The 18,650-nt window shown below is 38.1% G+C and overlaps 1 protein-coding gene across 21 annotated transcripts in view; it reads right to left on the bottom strand.

Annotated features, from left to right (window-relative positions):
* The window catches only part of LOC131691078 (metabotropic glutamate receptor 8), a 1,433,400-nt gene that overhangs the window by 1,308,180 nt on the left and 106,570 nt on the right, over window positions 1-18,650 (bottom strand). The window contains exon 2 of one of the 21 annotated variants that reach the window (XM_058977252.1): window positions 6,427-6,502. The exons of 19 other annotated variants lie outside the window; for them this stretch is intronic. The gene's annotated coding sequence lies outside the window, so the exon portion shown is untranslated. Of the gene's footprint in view, window positions 1-480; window positions 557-6,426; window positions 6,503-18,650 lie in introns of those variants that run through there. One more of the 21 variants, XM_058977255.1, reaches the window with a different exon arrangement.

The following is an 18,650-nucleotide window of genomic DNA, read 5'->3' as shown; positions in this document are numbered from 1 at the left end:
TTAATAAATATAAACAACGCACACATTCTCGTGATTCATGATTGAGGAAGGCACAATTGCACCGCTAGGTGGATTAAAATAGGTTTTTACTTTCTAAATATATAGAACCATGTTGGAAAGATGGTGCAAAAGATTCATACGGAAGTCTGAATACTTCATGAGATATTTCAATAATACCAATAAAGCAAGGCTACTTTATAGAGACCCTGTGATAGAAACTTACAAAATGGTTTCTAAATCTGATGTGAATTTTGTGTGTTTTAACGTGGGGATGGAGGTTACGTAGGCTTTGTTTAACAAGCTGAGCCACTCTAGGGACTGAAATATACCTCAATTAAGGGGTTATATACAAAGTTGTGGCGAAAAAGTGAGCTAAGTTCGCGATATTTTTTAAAGTGCTTTATGCAAATTTTAATTGAAAAGGCGTTGGTAGTATTATCGAAGTTCGAAAAAATAAGTTCAAGAAACAAAAATATTCACGATTGGCGGGGTTCCCATCATCGAAGTGTGTTTTTGGCAAATTTGCGGTGAACGCTCTCCAAGCCGAACCGCCCAACTGAAATCAAAAAAGTAAAATGATTATTGAAGAAAAATGTATTATGGTGTACTTAAACGGAGCGGTTTCCCAATAAAATCATGATGATCAAAAAATTGAATTTTGTGGTGTTCACAATTTTAAACAAAAATTCATTGCAAAGAATTGATAATTTTTGGATGAAAAAGTAACCGTTGAAGTACACGTGTAAATACAAACAATTCAAAAAAAAAATATGAAAATCGGATGAATAGTTTTTGAGATATCACGTTCACCGCAACGGTACTTTTCAAGAAACTTAGTTCCGAGATAATTTTAAAGTTTTGTGTTAACTTCATTAGCGAAAGAACCAGCGCGTTGCGAACGGCTATAGTCTCAAATCTAGTTCTCCGATCTGGATAAAATTTTGCACAGATATTTTCAACAGTTGAGTTTTTTTGAGTTCCAACTTAACCCTTAACGATGAAGGAGAAAAGATGGGTGGGTAATGTCTGCGACATAACCGGAGAGATGTAGAATACATAAGGAACACGTTCTTCAAATATGTTGATACTCATTAGGATTTTCGGACAAAAGCTGATTTGGGCGAGGAATATTTCAAATTATTCTTTACAAAAATGATGGTGGTCCTGAAAAGGACCGGTTTTGTTGGCGTTGTTGGCCTTGGTGAGGGAGATGGCTAACGATGAAATTAATTGTTAGCATGAGGAAGTCGCGTAGTACTGGCCAATGGAAGAACAGATAATAATTGATTCCTGAAAATCAATTTTTCTTTATTCATGTAAATTATACATACTTACAAATCTAACAGAAGATTCCTGATCATATTTCTGAATCATTAGTGCGAACATTGTGTAATTTGGTTAAGTACAATGAAAGTTACAAACTTTCCAAACTCGACCTTCTGTTCATTCAGAAATATTGAAATGGGGTGTCGTGGTCACAATAAAAAAAAAGATGGGTGGGTAATGTCTATCACATAACCGGAGCGTCGTGATTTCAATTCGAGACGTTAATTTAAATCTAATAATATTCAACAGAATCACGTTTGAATGGGAAATTTTCAAATAATTCTCTGTGGTAATAATGGTGGTTCTGAAAAGAACCTTTGGTATCGGCGTTTGTGTTGATGGTGATGCGCTGGATCGTTGGATATTTTTGGCATGATAGTTACGTGCCTGGCGAACTGTTTTGTAGCCTCGAACAAAACGACAAGACTGGCTTCTTCGGGTACCATTACGGCTGAACTTTATAAGCTTAGCTCGACTTTGAAATCCTGCACAATCTCACGAATCAGACACTGGTAGGGCCATTTTGTTTGCTACTAGCACGGAGCTGCACAAAAAATCATTTAATGCAGTTAGTTCACGGGGGCTGCCAAAAAGCTTGAATAGAAGCATGCGACTTCAACGTTTCTCTTAAACACATGCAACAACACATTCGTTTTGGTAATACTGATAATAACAGTAGAAAGGAATGGAAAAGCAGTGCACGAAACGAGCGAGAGGATAATTTAAATTTTTGTTCCGTGTGCAAGCTACTTCTTTCCACCCAACGTATTATGTTGCTTGTTGAAAATTTGCTACACACCTTAAAATAAAAGTTTCAGTTTAACTCTCACTAGAACACAATTGATTGGTCCTGAAAAGAACCGTTGCTTTTATTGTAATTTACGCCCACTCCCACAAACCGACCAAGTAGGCATCACTGGCTTCATTACGGCTGAGTTTTGTAAGCGTAGCTCGACTTTGAAGTAATACACAACCTTACGAACCAGACGCTGGAATGTTAGCCAGCGGATTAGTTGCTCCGTTGCCCTTTAGTTGGGGCGAAATACTAGCATGGCGACAGTTCCTGATCGGTAGTTGGTTGCGATGGGCCACCAGTAGCTGGGGCACTTTTGCGGACCGTCATCATCGCCAACTGCTTTCCTCCGGTGGACTGGCTGCTTGCTAGTGCTTAAACGAATACGAATGATGAGAAAAACCGACCGACCAATATTCATATATGAAAACACGAGAAAGCACTACTATCGCTCTCCCGCTCGTTTTCGTGCCATTCCTGTGCCTTTCCTTTCCGTTCGGCTACCAATACTAGCATAACCAAAACGAATATTCTGTCTTTCCATCGCCTTCAATCTAGTGGCCAGTGCTAGCAAACTTGCATGTTCAGTTTTTCAATAACAACATTCCAACAATATTTTCAAAGAATGTTGCAGATTTGAAAAGAAGGAAGGAGAAGATTTTCACAAATTTAAATTCTTTTGTTTTATTTGTTAGCGCTGATAAAGGCTATTTAGTTTGCTACTAGCAAGGAGCTGCACAAACAAATCGATTTATGCAGTTAATCAACGGAGGCTGCCAAAAAGTTCGAATAAAAGCATGCGACTAGTGTACTTTGCATGTTCTATATTTTATCAATACTAGAGAGGATCAATAAAATAATTCAAATTGTTATAGCGACATGCAATTTTGGCAACACTGGCCATGAGATGGTGAGGGAACACGCACATTCGTTTTAGTTATGATGGTAGTAGCAGCAGAAAGGAATGGAAAAGCAGTGCACGAAAACGAGCGAGAGAAGATAATTTAAATTCTCTTTCTTTCTTTCCACACATCGTATTTCTTATATTGCTTTCTGAAAATTATTTGTTATACACCATAAAATGTAAATTTCAGTTTAACTCTTATTAGAACACAATTAATTGGTCCTGTAAAGAACCGTTTATTGTTTTATTGCGGGAGCATAATTCAGACGCACTCCCCGCGGACACGGTGAGCCACAAAGCACTATTTTGCATTCTCGAACAAACCGACCAAGTAGGCATCGTTGGCTTCTCGGGGCATCATTACGACTGAGCTTTGTAAGCGTAGCTCGACTTTGCAGTCCTGCACAATCTCCCCAGACGCTGGAACGATAGCCTACTCTGTTGCCCTTTAGTTGGGGCGAAATTCTTGCAGGGCGACAGTTCCTGATCGGGTTGCGATGAGTCACCAGTAGCTGGGGCACTTTTTCCGCCGTCGTCATCGCCGACTGCTTTTCTTCGGTGGACTGGCTGCTTGCTAGTGCTTGAACTTGAACGAATACGAATGATGAGAAAAACCGACCGACAGATATTAATATAATCGCGCTAATATGCACTACTATCGCTTTCTCCCTCGTTCTCGTGCCGTGCATGAGCCTTTCCTTTCCGTCCGGCTTCTAATGGCCTAACCAAAGGAGTATGACGTCTTTCCCCCACCAAGTGCTCTCGTCAAGCAACCCAATGCGAATAACCATACGAACAAACATGTAGTGGACCTATATATAAACTTTTCATTATTTTATTGTTCGGTTGGTCTACCATAACGACGGCTCTGTGCGGGATGGGCTGAAAATTTTCACTTTTCTGAGTCGTTTTCGAAAGATTTTTCAAAACACATTTTTTTTGTTATTAGTACATGTTATACATACTTCAAATTTTAATACAGCATAGAGGAACATATTTGCAACAAATTGGCCTAAAAATCAAATCATTCTGTTAAGTATGATAAAAGTTATTAACGTTCAAAATCTGACGCGGCGCCGCAGCCGATATTTTGAAACGGGACCCCTATATTGAAACCTTAAATGTATTCTACATTAAAACTTCTTCATTTTTTAGAACATGAGCTGAATAATTTCATTTTGTTATTAAAACAGGTTTTTTATTTAACTTATGGATTCGGAAATTAGTATAAACAAACTGAATATTTTGAAATCTTGAACCATTTTTGCCTTTCTCAATAGAAAGGTATTGCAATTGCTCTGAAAACCGACTTTTTAACGGAGGCCCGGAGGGCTAAGTGACATATACCATTCGATTCAGTTCGTCGAGTTCGGCAAATGTCTGTGTGTATGTATGTGTGTGTGTATGTATGTGTGTGTATGTATGTGTGTGTATGTGCGTCTGTGTGTGTACGCGAACACAATCTCACTCACTTTTCTCAGAGATGGATGAACCGATTTTTACAAACTTTACCCAAATGAAAGGTGCAACGTTCCCATAGGCTGCTATTGAATTTCTAATGGATCCGACTTCCGGTTCCGGAATTACAGGGTGATGAGTACGAACACGCAGAAAATGTCGATTTTAATAAATTCTGCAATGAATGTATAAAGGTGAAAATTTTTCCAAAATATGACCACAACTGCTTCGATTTGTAGTATTAGGTCACTAACATCCATTCAAAGTCTATTTGGCCACATTGGCCACCATCATCGGTTCCGGAAGCCCCGGCGGAAGTATCTAAATTCAGAATAATAGTCACATCGGTTTCTCGGAGATGGCTAGACCGATTCGACTAAACTTGGCCTCAAATGAAAGGTATTGCGTCCCCGTAAATGGCTATTTAATTTCATCCCGATTCGACTTCCGGTTCCGGAGTTACAGGTTGTGGCGTGCGATCACATAGCAAATTGTGATTCAAACCGATAATCCGATGAAAGCAAAAAAGGTAAAAATTTCGCTAAAATGTCTCTCAAACAACTTAAATTTGCTGTTCTAGGTCACCGACGGCCAACCAAACTTTCGTTGACTACATTGACCACCATAGACGGTTCCGGAAGTGCCCGGGAAAAGCGGCCATCTTTCAAAATTTACGAACTCACATCAGTTTCCCGGAAATGGTTGGGCCGATTTTCACAAATTTAGTCCCAAATGATAGCTATAACATCCCCATAGATGTATATAAAATTTCGTACGGATCGCTTATATGCACACCTAGAAAAAATAGTGTAAATTTAAGTCTCCTGACCATGACATATACGAACATCAAAAATGCCTTAGTTTTACGTTTGATTTTAATTTTACACGACGTTTAATTTCGTAAATCATGTAATTTTACTCCACATACAGCGTTTGTTCTGAATGGTAGGAAGTGTAATTTTATGTTATTGGGCATGTAAAGTATATGTTTCATGTAAAGTTAAACGGAACACGGTAATGTTCCGTCATTTCGTAAATTACGGTTTGTTTAATTGTGTCATGTTTGCAATTACGTCAACGATAAAATTCAGATTTTTTTGGTGTGTGGGTCCGGAAATATAGACTAAATCGTCCGGTCACATATGAAATTCCCATATAAGCCGGAACTCAAATTTTTTTTCAAAGGGGGGACCTCATGAAATTTCAGAAATCGAATTTGTATTTTTGATGCCAATCATCTTTAAAATGCATGAAACGTCGAGATTTCATGTTATCTCGAAAAAAATTTTTTTATAAAAATCAACTTTTTGGGACTTTGCCGATTTCGCACCTTTTTTCAGTTCAATATTACCGTGGCTGTTTTTTCTTTTACAAAATTTTAGAACTCGAATAATGATTTATTTTCCTGTATATAGTTGTCATGTGATGTATAATAATAAAATGTAATATATGCATTTAAAAGTTTTTAATGAATATAAACAACGCACACATTCTCGTGATTCATGATTGAGAAAGGCACAATTGCACCGCTAGGTGGATTAAAATAGGTTTTTACTTTCTAAATATATAGAACCATGTTGGAAAGATGGTGCAAAAGATTCATACGGAAGTCTGAATACTTCATGAGATATTTCAATAATACCAATAAAGCAAGGCTACTTTATAGAGACCCTGTGATAGAAACTTACAAAATGGTTTCTAAATCTGATGTGAATTTTGTGTGTTTTAACGTGGGGATGGAGGTTACGTAGGCTTTGTTTAACAAGCTGAGCCACTCTAGGGACTGAAATATACCTCAATTAAGGGGTTATATACAAAGTTGTGGCGAAAAAGTGAGCTAAGTTCGCGATATTTTTTAAAGTGCTTTATGCAAATTTTAATTGAAAAGGCGTTGGTAGTATTATCGAAGTTCGAAAAAATAAGTTCAAGAAACAAAAATATTCACGATTGGCGGGGTTCCCATCATCGAAGTGTGTTTTTGGCAAGTTTGCGGTGAACGCTCTCCAAGCCGAACCGCCCAACTGAAATCAAAAAAGTAAAATGATTATTGAAGAAAAATGTATTATGGTGTACTAAGACGGAGCGGTTTCCCAATAAAATCATGATGATCAAAAAATTGAATTTTGTGGTGTTCACAATTTTAAACAAAAATTCATTGCAAAGAATTGATAATTTTTGGATAAAAAGTAACCGTTGAAGTACACGTGTAAATACAAACAATTCAAAAAAAAATATGAAAATCGGATGAATAGTTTTTGAGATATCACGTTCACCGCAACGGTACTTTTCAAGAAACTTAGTTCCGAGATAATTTTAAAGTTTTGTGTTAACTTCATTAGCGAAAGAACCAGCGCGTTGCGAACGGCTATAGTCTCAAATCTAGTTCTCCGATCTGGATAAAATTTTGCACAGATATTTTCAACAGTTGAGTTTTTTTGAGTTCCAACTTAACCCTTAACGATGAAGGAGAAAACTTCTTCATTTTTTAGAACATGAGCTGAATAATTTCATTTTGTTATTTTAAAAATCGATCGTTGCTTCTATTTTAAATTCTAAAAAAATCAGATTGAGGGGGAGGGGGGTTAATTCCTTGGTATCAGAGACAGGGTTTCAAGCAAACGGGAGATCAACGTCACCGATTGCAGACTCGTGCGGTCTTCGTCAGATGACGATCGGCTACATACCGAGTTGCGCTTGTGATGTTTGTGCTGCAAATTCCGCGTTTGTTAACTTTTTCGACAAAGATGTTTTGTGTCACTTTGAAGTTGAATCAAACCATCAATGTTGTACGATATATGTGGAAGAGGACACTTCTGAGAATGATAAGAAAAATAAAAGGAGCGGTTAAATCTATATATTGATGGTTTTGGGAAGGTGCATGCGAGGGACATATAGAGGAGATCGCGGCTTGCCAGTGCATCCCGCATCGGGACATTGGAGGATATTACTCGGGCTTGAACGGAATTTAATAGTTGAGATCTGGTGGAACATCGGCACATGCTTGTGCGATTGGCTTAGTGTTCTCCTTGGAGAATTCCATACCCAGCTGGAAGGCCCAAGTAGGCAAATTGTTCAAGATATCTTGCAATGCTCCTTGCAAATCGACAGCTTTGCGATCTGTAATAGAGACCACACGTCATTTGAAAGTTGCCCTAGCGTAACGCAATTTACAAGACATTCGTCAATGTCATTCACTAAAAAGTTGTAGAGAAGGGGACTTAGACATAAGCCCTGGCGAAGGCCCATGTAGCTAATTCGTGATGTCGATAAATAACTTTGCGAAAAATACATATATGTTTTTCAGACAACAAGCCCCCTGAATCAGTAACAAAACTGATGCCATCTGCTCTTTGTTAGCACATGCCATTTGAATTCCTGTTGAGAGCAACGCAAGGCAATCGTTTGTCCTTTTGCCTTTGCGAAAGCCAACTTGTATATTTGACAGTAAGCCATTTTCTCGATTTTCTAGAACAACTTCCGAATAGAAGAGAGCATTTCAATCGGTCCATACGAGTTGTGATCGGAGGCCGTTTATCTTGTTTTTTTGAATGGCGTGGACCTTCACTTGCCTCCAGCCATGAGGGACAATGTTACCTTTGAGAAACATATTAAATTAATTGAACAAGCGTCTCTTGGCAGATTATTAAACAAGCTAAATTTGATTATGTCTGGCCCTGGGTTTTTTGTTACATTATCGTATCACTCTCTCGTTAGTACTGTTTCGGTTTCGGTTTCTCCTTTTTCTATTGCTTCTAGGCGCACCAGAAAATGTTCCCTGCTGGTGTTGATCAGAGTCACTATCGTCAGTAGACAAACTAGTATCGATATGTGTAGAAACCAGCAGTGGCGTAGCTATCTAAAGCATTTCTGGGAAAGATCGCTTAGTGTGTCCCTGAAGGGAACGCTCCAGTTTCTCTCCGCGCTGTACCATCATGTCGGGAGATCAAAGATTAGACTGGTTCAATTTTTGACTTTTAGCTCCACCAGGCTCTACTGATTCCTTTTATGGCCCTTAGTAATTGTGCAAATTTTGGTAACGTTCGGTTGTCTCTACGGTTCTCCAAAAATTTCAAAGTTTATATGGAATTAGTATGGAAAATCGGTTAAAATTGAAAATAAATTCTTAAAAAATCACCTCATCAACCAATTCATGAGAACACTATATATTTCTAAAGGTATTCTTCTACTGAACACATTCGTGGAACATTGTAAGTTTCTGAAAATTCGCTGAGAAAAGTTATTAACTAAAGAAGTAGCATGACTTCAAAACAAGTGGCTTTTATTATTAATCATAGCAACCCTGTTTGAATAGCTTCATCGTTATACAAGTGTAAGCTAGACAGGCCACCCACCGTTCGCGTATGACAGATGCAATTTGTTTTCAAAATCCAGGGGTGATTTATTGTTAATCAGGTAATAAGCAATAAACCACCTTCACTCATTTGTGAATTTCTGATCCAGATCGATTGGTCTTTATATTCGCACTGGTCCCGTTTGAAGTACAGCAAACATTAGGAAGACTGACGTTTTTTAACGGGCGGTGGAAATTATATTGCCACCTATTTAGATTCATTTTATTTTGATCTTTAAAATTTTTGCGACTCAAAAACCGCGTTCTCCGATAAAAAATAGCTGTTTTTTATAAATTTGTATCAACTTATAGGGTGTAGAGTATTTATTATTTATTTAAGGGGTTATATACAAAGTTGTGGCGAAAAAGCGAGCTAAGTTCGTGGTTTTTTCTGTTTTATGCAAGAAAAAGCGAAAGACAATTCGTTTGTAGTACGATCGAAGTTCGAAAAAACAAGTTGTATTGAAAAAATATTCAAGGTTGGTGGAGTTATGGCCTATACCCGGAAGCGTGTTTTTATGGCAGAGGTTTGCGGTGAACGCTCTCCAAGCCGAACCACTCAACAGAAATTAAAAAAAGTAAAAAGATTATTGAAGAAAAATGTATTGTGGTGTACTTGAACGTATCGGTTTCCCAAGAAAAAAAATCCTACTAAAAAACATTTTGACCGAAAAAATTGATTTTTTTTGTTGTGCAAAATTTTAAACAAAAATCCATTACAAAGAATCGAAAATTTTTGGATGAAAAAGGAACCGTTCAAGTACACGAGAATATAAATACAAACAATTCAAAAAAAAGTTTGATGAAGATCGGATGAATAGTTCTTGATATATCACGTTCACCGCAACGGTACTTTTCAAAAAACTTAGTTCCGAGATAATTGCGTTCAAAGTTTTGTGTTAACATCATTCGCGGAAGAACCAGCGCGCTGCGAACGGCTGTAGTTTGAAATCTGGAGCTCCGATCTGGATGAAATTCCGCACAGATATTTTCAAAAGCATGTACTTTCGAAATATTCAATAAAACTTTCAACTTCTGTCACCGCCGAATATTGCTTCATCAGAACTCGAAAAAACAGCAATAGATTCCAACATTTCTTGTCTTTGGTCCGGAAAAGTTTACAAATGGCCCGGTTGCGGAGGGTAGGTTCATTTTTAGTCGGGAAGGTGATTTTATTGCGACATCCATTTCGCCTTGAGGCAAACCATTATCAACGGAAGCCGTATTGCACGGGTCTATTGCCCAGGGCAGAGTGGTATTATAGTCAAGAATGGGGAATATAATACTATGCTGGTACTTATCTTATATATATATATATATATATATATATATATATATATATATATATATATATATATATATATATATATATATATATATATATATATATATATATATATATATATATATATATATATATATATATATATATATATATATATATATATATATATATATATATATATATATATATATATATATATATATATAATTACAAGGAAGCCTCCGAACACGCCACGCGGCATCAGCAAGTTCTACCACATGGCACGGGCACTTCCACCACATGGCAACACAACGGCACCGTCATCAATGCGGACCCTGAACAACGTGGCCAACGTAAAATTGCAAACTAGACAGAACGATCGAATAAATCGATCGTGTTAGGAGCAGCAGAAGTCAGTCTTGTATCAGAAACGTTCGAGTGAAGTGTAGTGATTTTCGAATTTATAATAAACATAGTTTTTTAAAACACCCAATGTAGGGTTGATATTATTATTGGCGCAGCCGGTATTAGGAAGTGAAGAAGTGATTTATCGGAAAAACAGTGGACTTTCATCCTAACAAAGTGAAAAACAGTGATACCCGCTAAAATAAAACTTAGCATCGCTGGCTGAAGGCAACAGCCGCCAGAGTGATTCGAGGATCCCCCGCCGATAAACACGTGGAGCACCACCAGCGTTCTTCAGCTACCTACACCACGACAGGTGAGTGAGTTTTTTTTTAATTTCAAAGAAAAACATTACTCATTTCGGATCAGCGTACTACCAGATAGGCGCTCATCCAACCAGAAGATCGCACTACTAAATAGACGATCTTCTAATTGACGTACTACCAGATAGGCGCTAATTCGAACAACACACTACTAGATAAGTGTCGTTCTTTGAAATTAACGAATGCCAAAAGCACTGAAAGACGCAAGGCAAAACAAATTTCTGTGCAGCAGGAATTTGAGCTCTTCAGAAGAATCTATCGATTCCATCGAGTCCGGAGGACATTCACACGTTCCCATCGACCAAGGAAAAATTGACGAGCTGACAAACATTATGTCGCTCAACAACACTAATGATCAACCCGTTGATCACCCCACCATGGATGATATCTTAGCTGCACTAAAACAAATTAGTAACAGGCAACAACAGCAAAAAACATTCTTAGGTGCTATACAAGCATAAATTAATAGCAGCGCGAGTGCCGGACAATTTATGCCGACGCCGCAATCACCACAATACTTAACTACGTCAGGTGATCCGTTCAAGATACCTGACCCAATCAAAATGCTACCCACATTTAAAGGGAGCAAAAAACAATTAAACAGCTGGCTGGAGACAGCAGAAAAAACTTTGAGTGTATTTGAACCCTTAATGAGTCCATCTATATTCCAAATGTACGTCACAGCAGTGGCAAATAAAATTGAAGGTGAAGCAAGGGACATCTTGTGTACAAACGGAAGCCCTACAACCTTCACTGAAATTAAGGAAATTCTAAACGCCTGCCTAGGCGACAAACAAGAATTATCCACATACAACTGTCAACTCTGGCATACAAAAATGGATGGTAATGTTAATCAATATTACCAGAAAACCAAACAATTAATACAGAATATAAAATCGATCGCAAAACAAAATACAAAATACAACTCCAATTGGGACGCCATAAATTCATTTATAGAAGAATACAGCCTAGCAGCATTTATTAGTGGCCTACAAAAACCCTACTTCGGCTATGTCCAGGCAAACGGTCCTAAAGATATCGAACAAGCTTACGATAAACAGAAACAATATCCTAAATACAGTCCATCTGGAGAAAACAGCAACTTCAATAAAAATTTAAAAAACCGGAACGACGAAGTCAAACCAAACCGGCACAAGTTCAATCAACCCAAATTCGAACCATCTCAACAAAAATTTAAAACCGAGCCAATGGACGTCGATTCCTCAATCCGAAGCAAATTAACACTGAACAAACAAATAAATAATAACGAAATTTCCGATGGAGATACGGAAAGTGAGCAAAGCGAAACGGAAGAAAATTTTTGTTGTATTTCAACTCAAAACTCAGAGACGTAACAAAGCAACTGAAGTCACACAATTTTTTACCATATCTCGTAATCACCAAACAAAATACGGGCCAAACCTTTAAATTTTTAATTGATTCAGGAGCCAACAAGAACATTGTGAAGCATGGCATACTTAGTAAGACAAAAACAATCACACCTACCACCACTAAAAACATTACAGGTAATAGAATAGTAAACAAAAAGGGTAAATGTAAAGTACTAAGTGAAAAATTACCACCAATTACCCTATATGAATTAGATTTCCACCCCGAGTTCGATGGTCTTATAGGGACAGAAACCCTTTCCAAATTCAACGCCGTATTAAATTATCAGAATCTCACACTAACAGTGGGCGACACAATATTCCCGGTTCATAAATACAACATCGAACCAACGAGAATCGAACAAAATCATTTTCTCACCCTTGGCACCGATAAAAACGGTGATTGGCTTGTAACTAAACCTTCAAAAATGAAAACATAATCATCGAACCCGGAATCTATAGAGCTAAAAATAATAGAACCACAGTCGTAATTCGAGCAAACAAGAAACCAATCTCACAGACCTCATTCCCGGAATTAAAATTACAAGTTAACAACTTCGAAACACGCAGTTTCTTCTCAGACAAACCGAATATGAAAAAATTGGAACCACACCCATTCGACGAACTAATCAGAACAAAACACCTTTCCAAGTTCGAAAGAGACCGACTAATAGATACCCTTAAGAACCATAGCGATGTAATACTTAAAGAAAACGAAAAACTTACTGCAACTACGAAAATTAAACATGAAATTAACACAACTGACGACCTCCCGGTCTATACAAAAACCTACAGATACCCCCACGCTCATAAAGAAACCGTAAAAGAACAAGTCAACGATATGCTGGAAAACGGCATCATAACACACTCAGAATCTCCGTGGAACGCACCAATTTGGGTAGTTCCCAAGAAATTGGACGCATCTGGGAAAAGGAAATTCAGGGTTGTCATCGATTATCGTAAATTGAACGATGAAACGATCGAGGACAAACACCCCATACCACAAATTGAAGACATACTCGACAGTTTGGGGAAAGCAACATACTTCACCACTCTAGATTTAAAATCAAGTTTCCACCAGATTGAACTCGACGAAAGTTCAAGAAATAAAACTGCTTTCAGCACGGATCAAGGACATTATGAATTCCTACGAATGCCGTTCGGATTAAAAAACGCACCGGCGACATTTCAACGAGCTATGAACTCAATACTAGGAGACCTAATCGGAAGAGTTTGTTACGTATACCTAGACGACATAATAGTGTTTGGCAGGAATTTGAAACACCATTTAGAAAATCTTGCAAAAGTTCTCGAAAGACTAACCCTATCAAATTTGAAAATCCAGGTGGATAAGTGCGAATTCTTAAGAAAAGAATGTGAATTCCTAGGACACATAATAACAGAAAAAGGCGTTAAGCCAAACCCAGATAAAATCAAAGAAATTCTCAACTGAACTCTGCCACAGAACGAAAAACAGATAAAACAATTTCTAGGACTGCTTAGTTACTACAGGAAATTTATCATGGATTTTTCAAAAATAGCGAGACCAATGACAAAATACCTAAAAAAGGAATGATACTCAACACAAAAGACCCAGAATACGTTGAAGCCTTCGCCAAATGCAAAAAGATGCTAACATCAGATCCCATATTAATTTACCCCGACTTCGAGAAACCCTTTATTTTGACAACAGACGCCTCTAATTACGCAATAGGTGCCGTATTGTCGCAAATACACGATAACAAAGACCACCCGATAGCATTTGCTTCAAGAACACTAAATAAACATGAAGTTAACTACCCGACTATTGAAAAAGAAGCCCTTGCCATAATCTGGGCTACCGCAAAATTTAAACCTTACCTATACGGCCATAAGTTCACACTAGTGACAGACCACAAACCACTAACATTTATAAAAACCTCGAACAAAAACACCAAAATACTGAAATGGAGGCTTGAGCTGGAAAACTATGACTACACCATAGAATACAAGACAGGTAGAACAAACGTCGTCGCTGACGCCTTGAGTAGAAAAGTAGAAATCAATATGACAGAAACCGATGATAGCACAGTCCACTCTGCAGACACCTCTTCAGACTTCTTCCTACACTTTACGGAACGACCAATTAACATCTACAGAAATCAAATAATTTTTAAACACGCCAGAATCAACACAACTATCCATGAGACAATATTTCCTCATCATACCCGAACCATTATTTGTAGTGACAATCTCAACAAAGATTTGATAACAAACACCATCAAACAATATCATAATGGAAAGCAAACCGCTATCCTCGCCCCCGAAGACACTCTACAACTCATACAAGAAGTATACCGAGAACACTTTTCAGGTTCACCCTCACACTTCGTACTCACACAAAACATGGTGGAAGACGTCCTGTCGGAGCAAAGACAAGACGCAATCGTGAAAAAAGAGCACGAAAGGGCCCATCGCGGAATTCAAGAAATAGAAAAACAAATAAAGAGATCATACTACTTCCCCAACATGATAAAGAAAATAAGAACCTTCAACAATTCTTGCCCCATATGCGCGCAACACAAGTATGAGCGAAATCCATACAACATTAAAATTTCACCAAGGCCAATCGAAAAATCTCCCTTCCAGAGAGTTCACATGGACATCTTTGGTATGGACAAACATTCATATTTTCATTTTCCAAGCACTTACAATTAATCGAAATACCCACAAGAAACACGGCGGACATTCAAAACGCCTTGACTTCCTATTTCAGAAATTTCGGATTACCAAAAACTATTGTGTGCGACCATGAGGCAACCTTTACCAGCATTCAGCTTAAAGGTTTCCTGGCAAACTTAGGAATTAATATTGAATTCGCATCCTCATCCGAATCGAACGGGCAAATAGAAAAGACCCACAGTACTATAATAGAAATGTTTAATACCAATAAACACAAATACCCTGAACTATCCTCCCTAGAAATCATGTCCGTTGTAAACGCATTATACAACGAAACAGTACATTCAGCTACCTCGTTCACTCCCAACGAAGTAGTGTTCAATCAGAGAAACATTACGAACCCGGCAGAAATTTCGGAAGCAGCCCAAAAATTATTCGATAAAATAATCCTCAATTTGGAAAAAGCACAAAACAATATGAAAAAATACAACCACAAAAAGGAAGAACCACCAAATATTAACGTAAACAGCGACATTCATATTAAAAAGGGTACTATGAAGAAAGTCGACCCCAGATACATAGCTACAAAATGCTTGGAAAACCACGGTAAAACTATAAAGATTAATAGGAATGTTAAGCGCAATAAAAACAAACTAAAAAGATTAAGAAAAAACAACTAGTTTAATCACCTAATAATACCTGTCACTTTCCTTTTTCAGATTCCAAAGGGGCCTCAAACCACACGGAGACAAAAAAAAGAATATAAACACTAAAAACTTTTGAAATTTCTCGTTTCAGCCATCCCAAGCCGTAGATTAAAATCCCCCAAACTCCTTCACTCGACACGAAACGTCAGGAAAATGAGACAATTCCCACCAATTCATATAGCTTTAATTTTCACAACAATTTTAACAATAATAAAAAGCCAAGAATTAGAACTAACTAACCTTAACAAAAAAAACCGTTATTGGTATTAGAGAAAGGTCATTGTAAAATTCAGACAGGAGTTATTAACGTTATACACCCCATAAACTTGACAGATATAGAGACTACAATAGACTGCTTGATAAATATAGCATACAGAAAAACTAATTCCCAGTTATCTACCATAATTCAATACAAAGTTAAGGAACTCTACAATAATTTCTTGCAAATTAAGCCACATCGCCAAAAAAGATGGGACACCGTAGGAACAGTATGGAAATGGATCGGAGGAAGCCCGGACGCCCAAGACCTTCATCTGATAAACGACACGCTCAATAAACTAGTCGACGGAAATAATCAACAGACTCGGATTAACACACAACTTGGTAAAAGAATCCAGGACGTCACAAAAACTATTAACAAACTAATAGAGAATGCAAACGACAATAACCTCATCTTAAACGAAATCCAACTCATAAACACAATAATCAACATAGAAACAGTCAACAAAATACTAGAAAACATACTAGAAACGGTAACTCTCGCAAAAGCTTCAATTCCAAGCAACAAAGTCTTATCCCTAAAGGAAATTCATCTTATGAAAACATTGTTCGAAGAACAGGGTGTCAAAATCGAAATACCGGACCAAGCTCTGTCATATCTAACTCCCAAAATCGCTCTCAATAAGGACACACTATTATACATATTAGGTGTGCCAAAACTACAAGAAAGGGAAGCCATTGTACTAGAAATTCACCCGCTAATCAACAACAATTCGATCATTACAGACTACCCAAAATTCATCATCAAAGATCGGAAAAATCTTTACACAACCTCACAACCAGACAACTACGTTCAACAAAGTACATTCATCAAACCATTCAACGATGACTGCATCTACCCAATCATCTTGGGAGTGAACAGTCAATGTAACACAAAAACAGAAAATGAAACAATAGCTAAGCTCGTTTCTGATAACACACTTCTCATAAACAACGCAAAAAATAACGAACTAATATCAAATTGTGGCCCCGCCAATCGGAAGTTGAACGGCAACTTCATCATTTCCTTCTGGAACTGCAAAATACATTTCAAAACGGAAATTTTCGTATCCCAAAACATAACCATTAAACAATCAATCTTCCAAGGAGCCATGCATGACCTAGTCATAAAACAACAACTGGTACCAACACACAACAAAACAACTCTCGACAACAGGAGTCTAGAAAACCGGAAGCTACTGGATCACATTCATCTGAAACAGTTCAATCATGATGTTTGGAACTGGAGCCTGCTTAGCGGAATCTCAATCTCAACGGCGCTCAGCCTAACCCTAACAACATTTGCCCTTCTCTATTTTAGACAAGAAATTCACAGGATTCTAACCAAGCTGTCCCGCAGGAAAAATCGAAAGCCACCCACATCAGGAATACACACAGACGAAGTCACCAACGCGTGAGGACACGCTTTTTTACCCCCCGGAGGAATTACAAGGAAGCCTCCGAACACGCCACGCGGTATCAGCAAGTTCTACCACATGGCACGGGCACTTCCACCACATGGCAACACAACGGCACCGTCATCAATTCGGACCCTGCACAACGTGGCCAACGTAAAATGGCAAACTAGACAGAACGATCGAATAAATCGATCGTGTTAGGAGCAGCAGAAGTCAGTCTTGTATCAGAAACGTTCGAGTGAAGTGTAGTGATTTTCGAATTGATAATAAACATAGTTTTTTAAAACACCCAATGTAGGGTTGCTATTATATATATATATATATATATATATATATATATATATATATATATATATATATATATATATATATATATATATATATATATATATATATATATATATATATATATATATATATATATATATATATATATATATATATATATATATATATATATATATATATATATATATATATATATATATATATATATATATATATATATATATATATATTACAATGGAGAAGACGTTTACATACTAACCCAGTACACGTGCTATTGGTAGGTGTCCAAGCTACCACACGGGGTGTACTGGGGGCGAGTCGGGCTCGAATGGTGACGCTGCCATTAATACCGACTAAACTCCATTGGGCTCCGCCATCGTTCCCCCAAGGAACTACCTCTCGGTATTACTTCTGGGGGGATGGCTGTACTTGATGTACTCGTGCCACTATTTTATACTCCTGTCACTCCCCCTGGCATCCCATGTGGGAAATTTTTCTTAGGCCCCACTTCTGACATACCATGCGAGGCTGACTTGTGTGCTCACCTTTTTCATTCCTTGCTAGGCTTACTTTTGTGCTAGCCTCTACCATACCATGTGAGGCTGACTTTTGTGCTCACCCTTAACATACCGTGTGAGACTGACTTGGATGCTCACCCTTTATCTCCTCTGCCATGCCACGAGGCATCGATAGCTAAGTTCCAACATACTACCTGTAGCCTACTGGCAATCTGGGTGGTAGCAGCCGAGACTGCGTTCCACTTCTCCACCGATTGACACATCCGCTGAATAAGGGTATCAGGGGTTGTGTCCCAGCCACAGACGTCAAGCATTGCTCTTCTTTCGACGTCGAACCGAGGACATACGAACAGTATGTGTTCGGCAGTTTCGTCTACACCTGGGCAGTCCGGGCAGGCTGGGACCTCCGCGTGCCCGAACCTGTGGAGGTACTGTCGGAAACAGCCATGGACTGACAGGAATTGTGTCAGATGTAAGTGAACTTCCCCATGGGGTCTTCCCACCCAGCTCGATATGTTAGGTATCAGCCGGTGGGTCCACCTACCTTTCGAGGAGTTATCCCACTCACGCTGCCATCTGGCGACCGAG

Source organism: Topomyia yanbarensis, chromosome 3 (genome assembly GCF_030247195.1).
Source record: "Topomyia yanbarensis strain Yona2022 chromosome 3, ASM3024719v1, whole genome shotgun sequence".
Classification (NCBI taxonomy): domain Eukaryota; kingdom Metazoa; phylum Arthropoda; class Insecta; order Diptera; family Culicidae; genus Topomyia; species Topomyia yanbarensis.
This window is presented reverse-complemented; position numbering and strand designations above follow the sequence as displayed.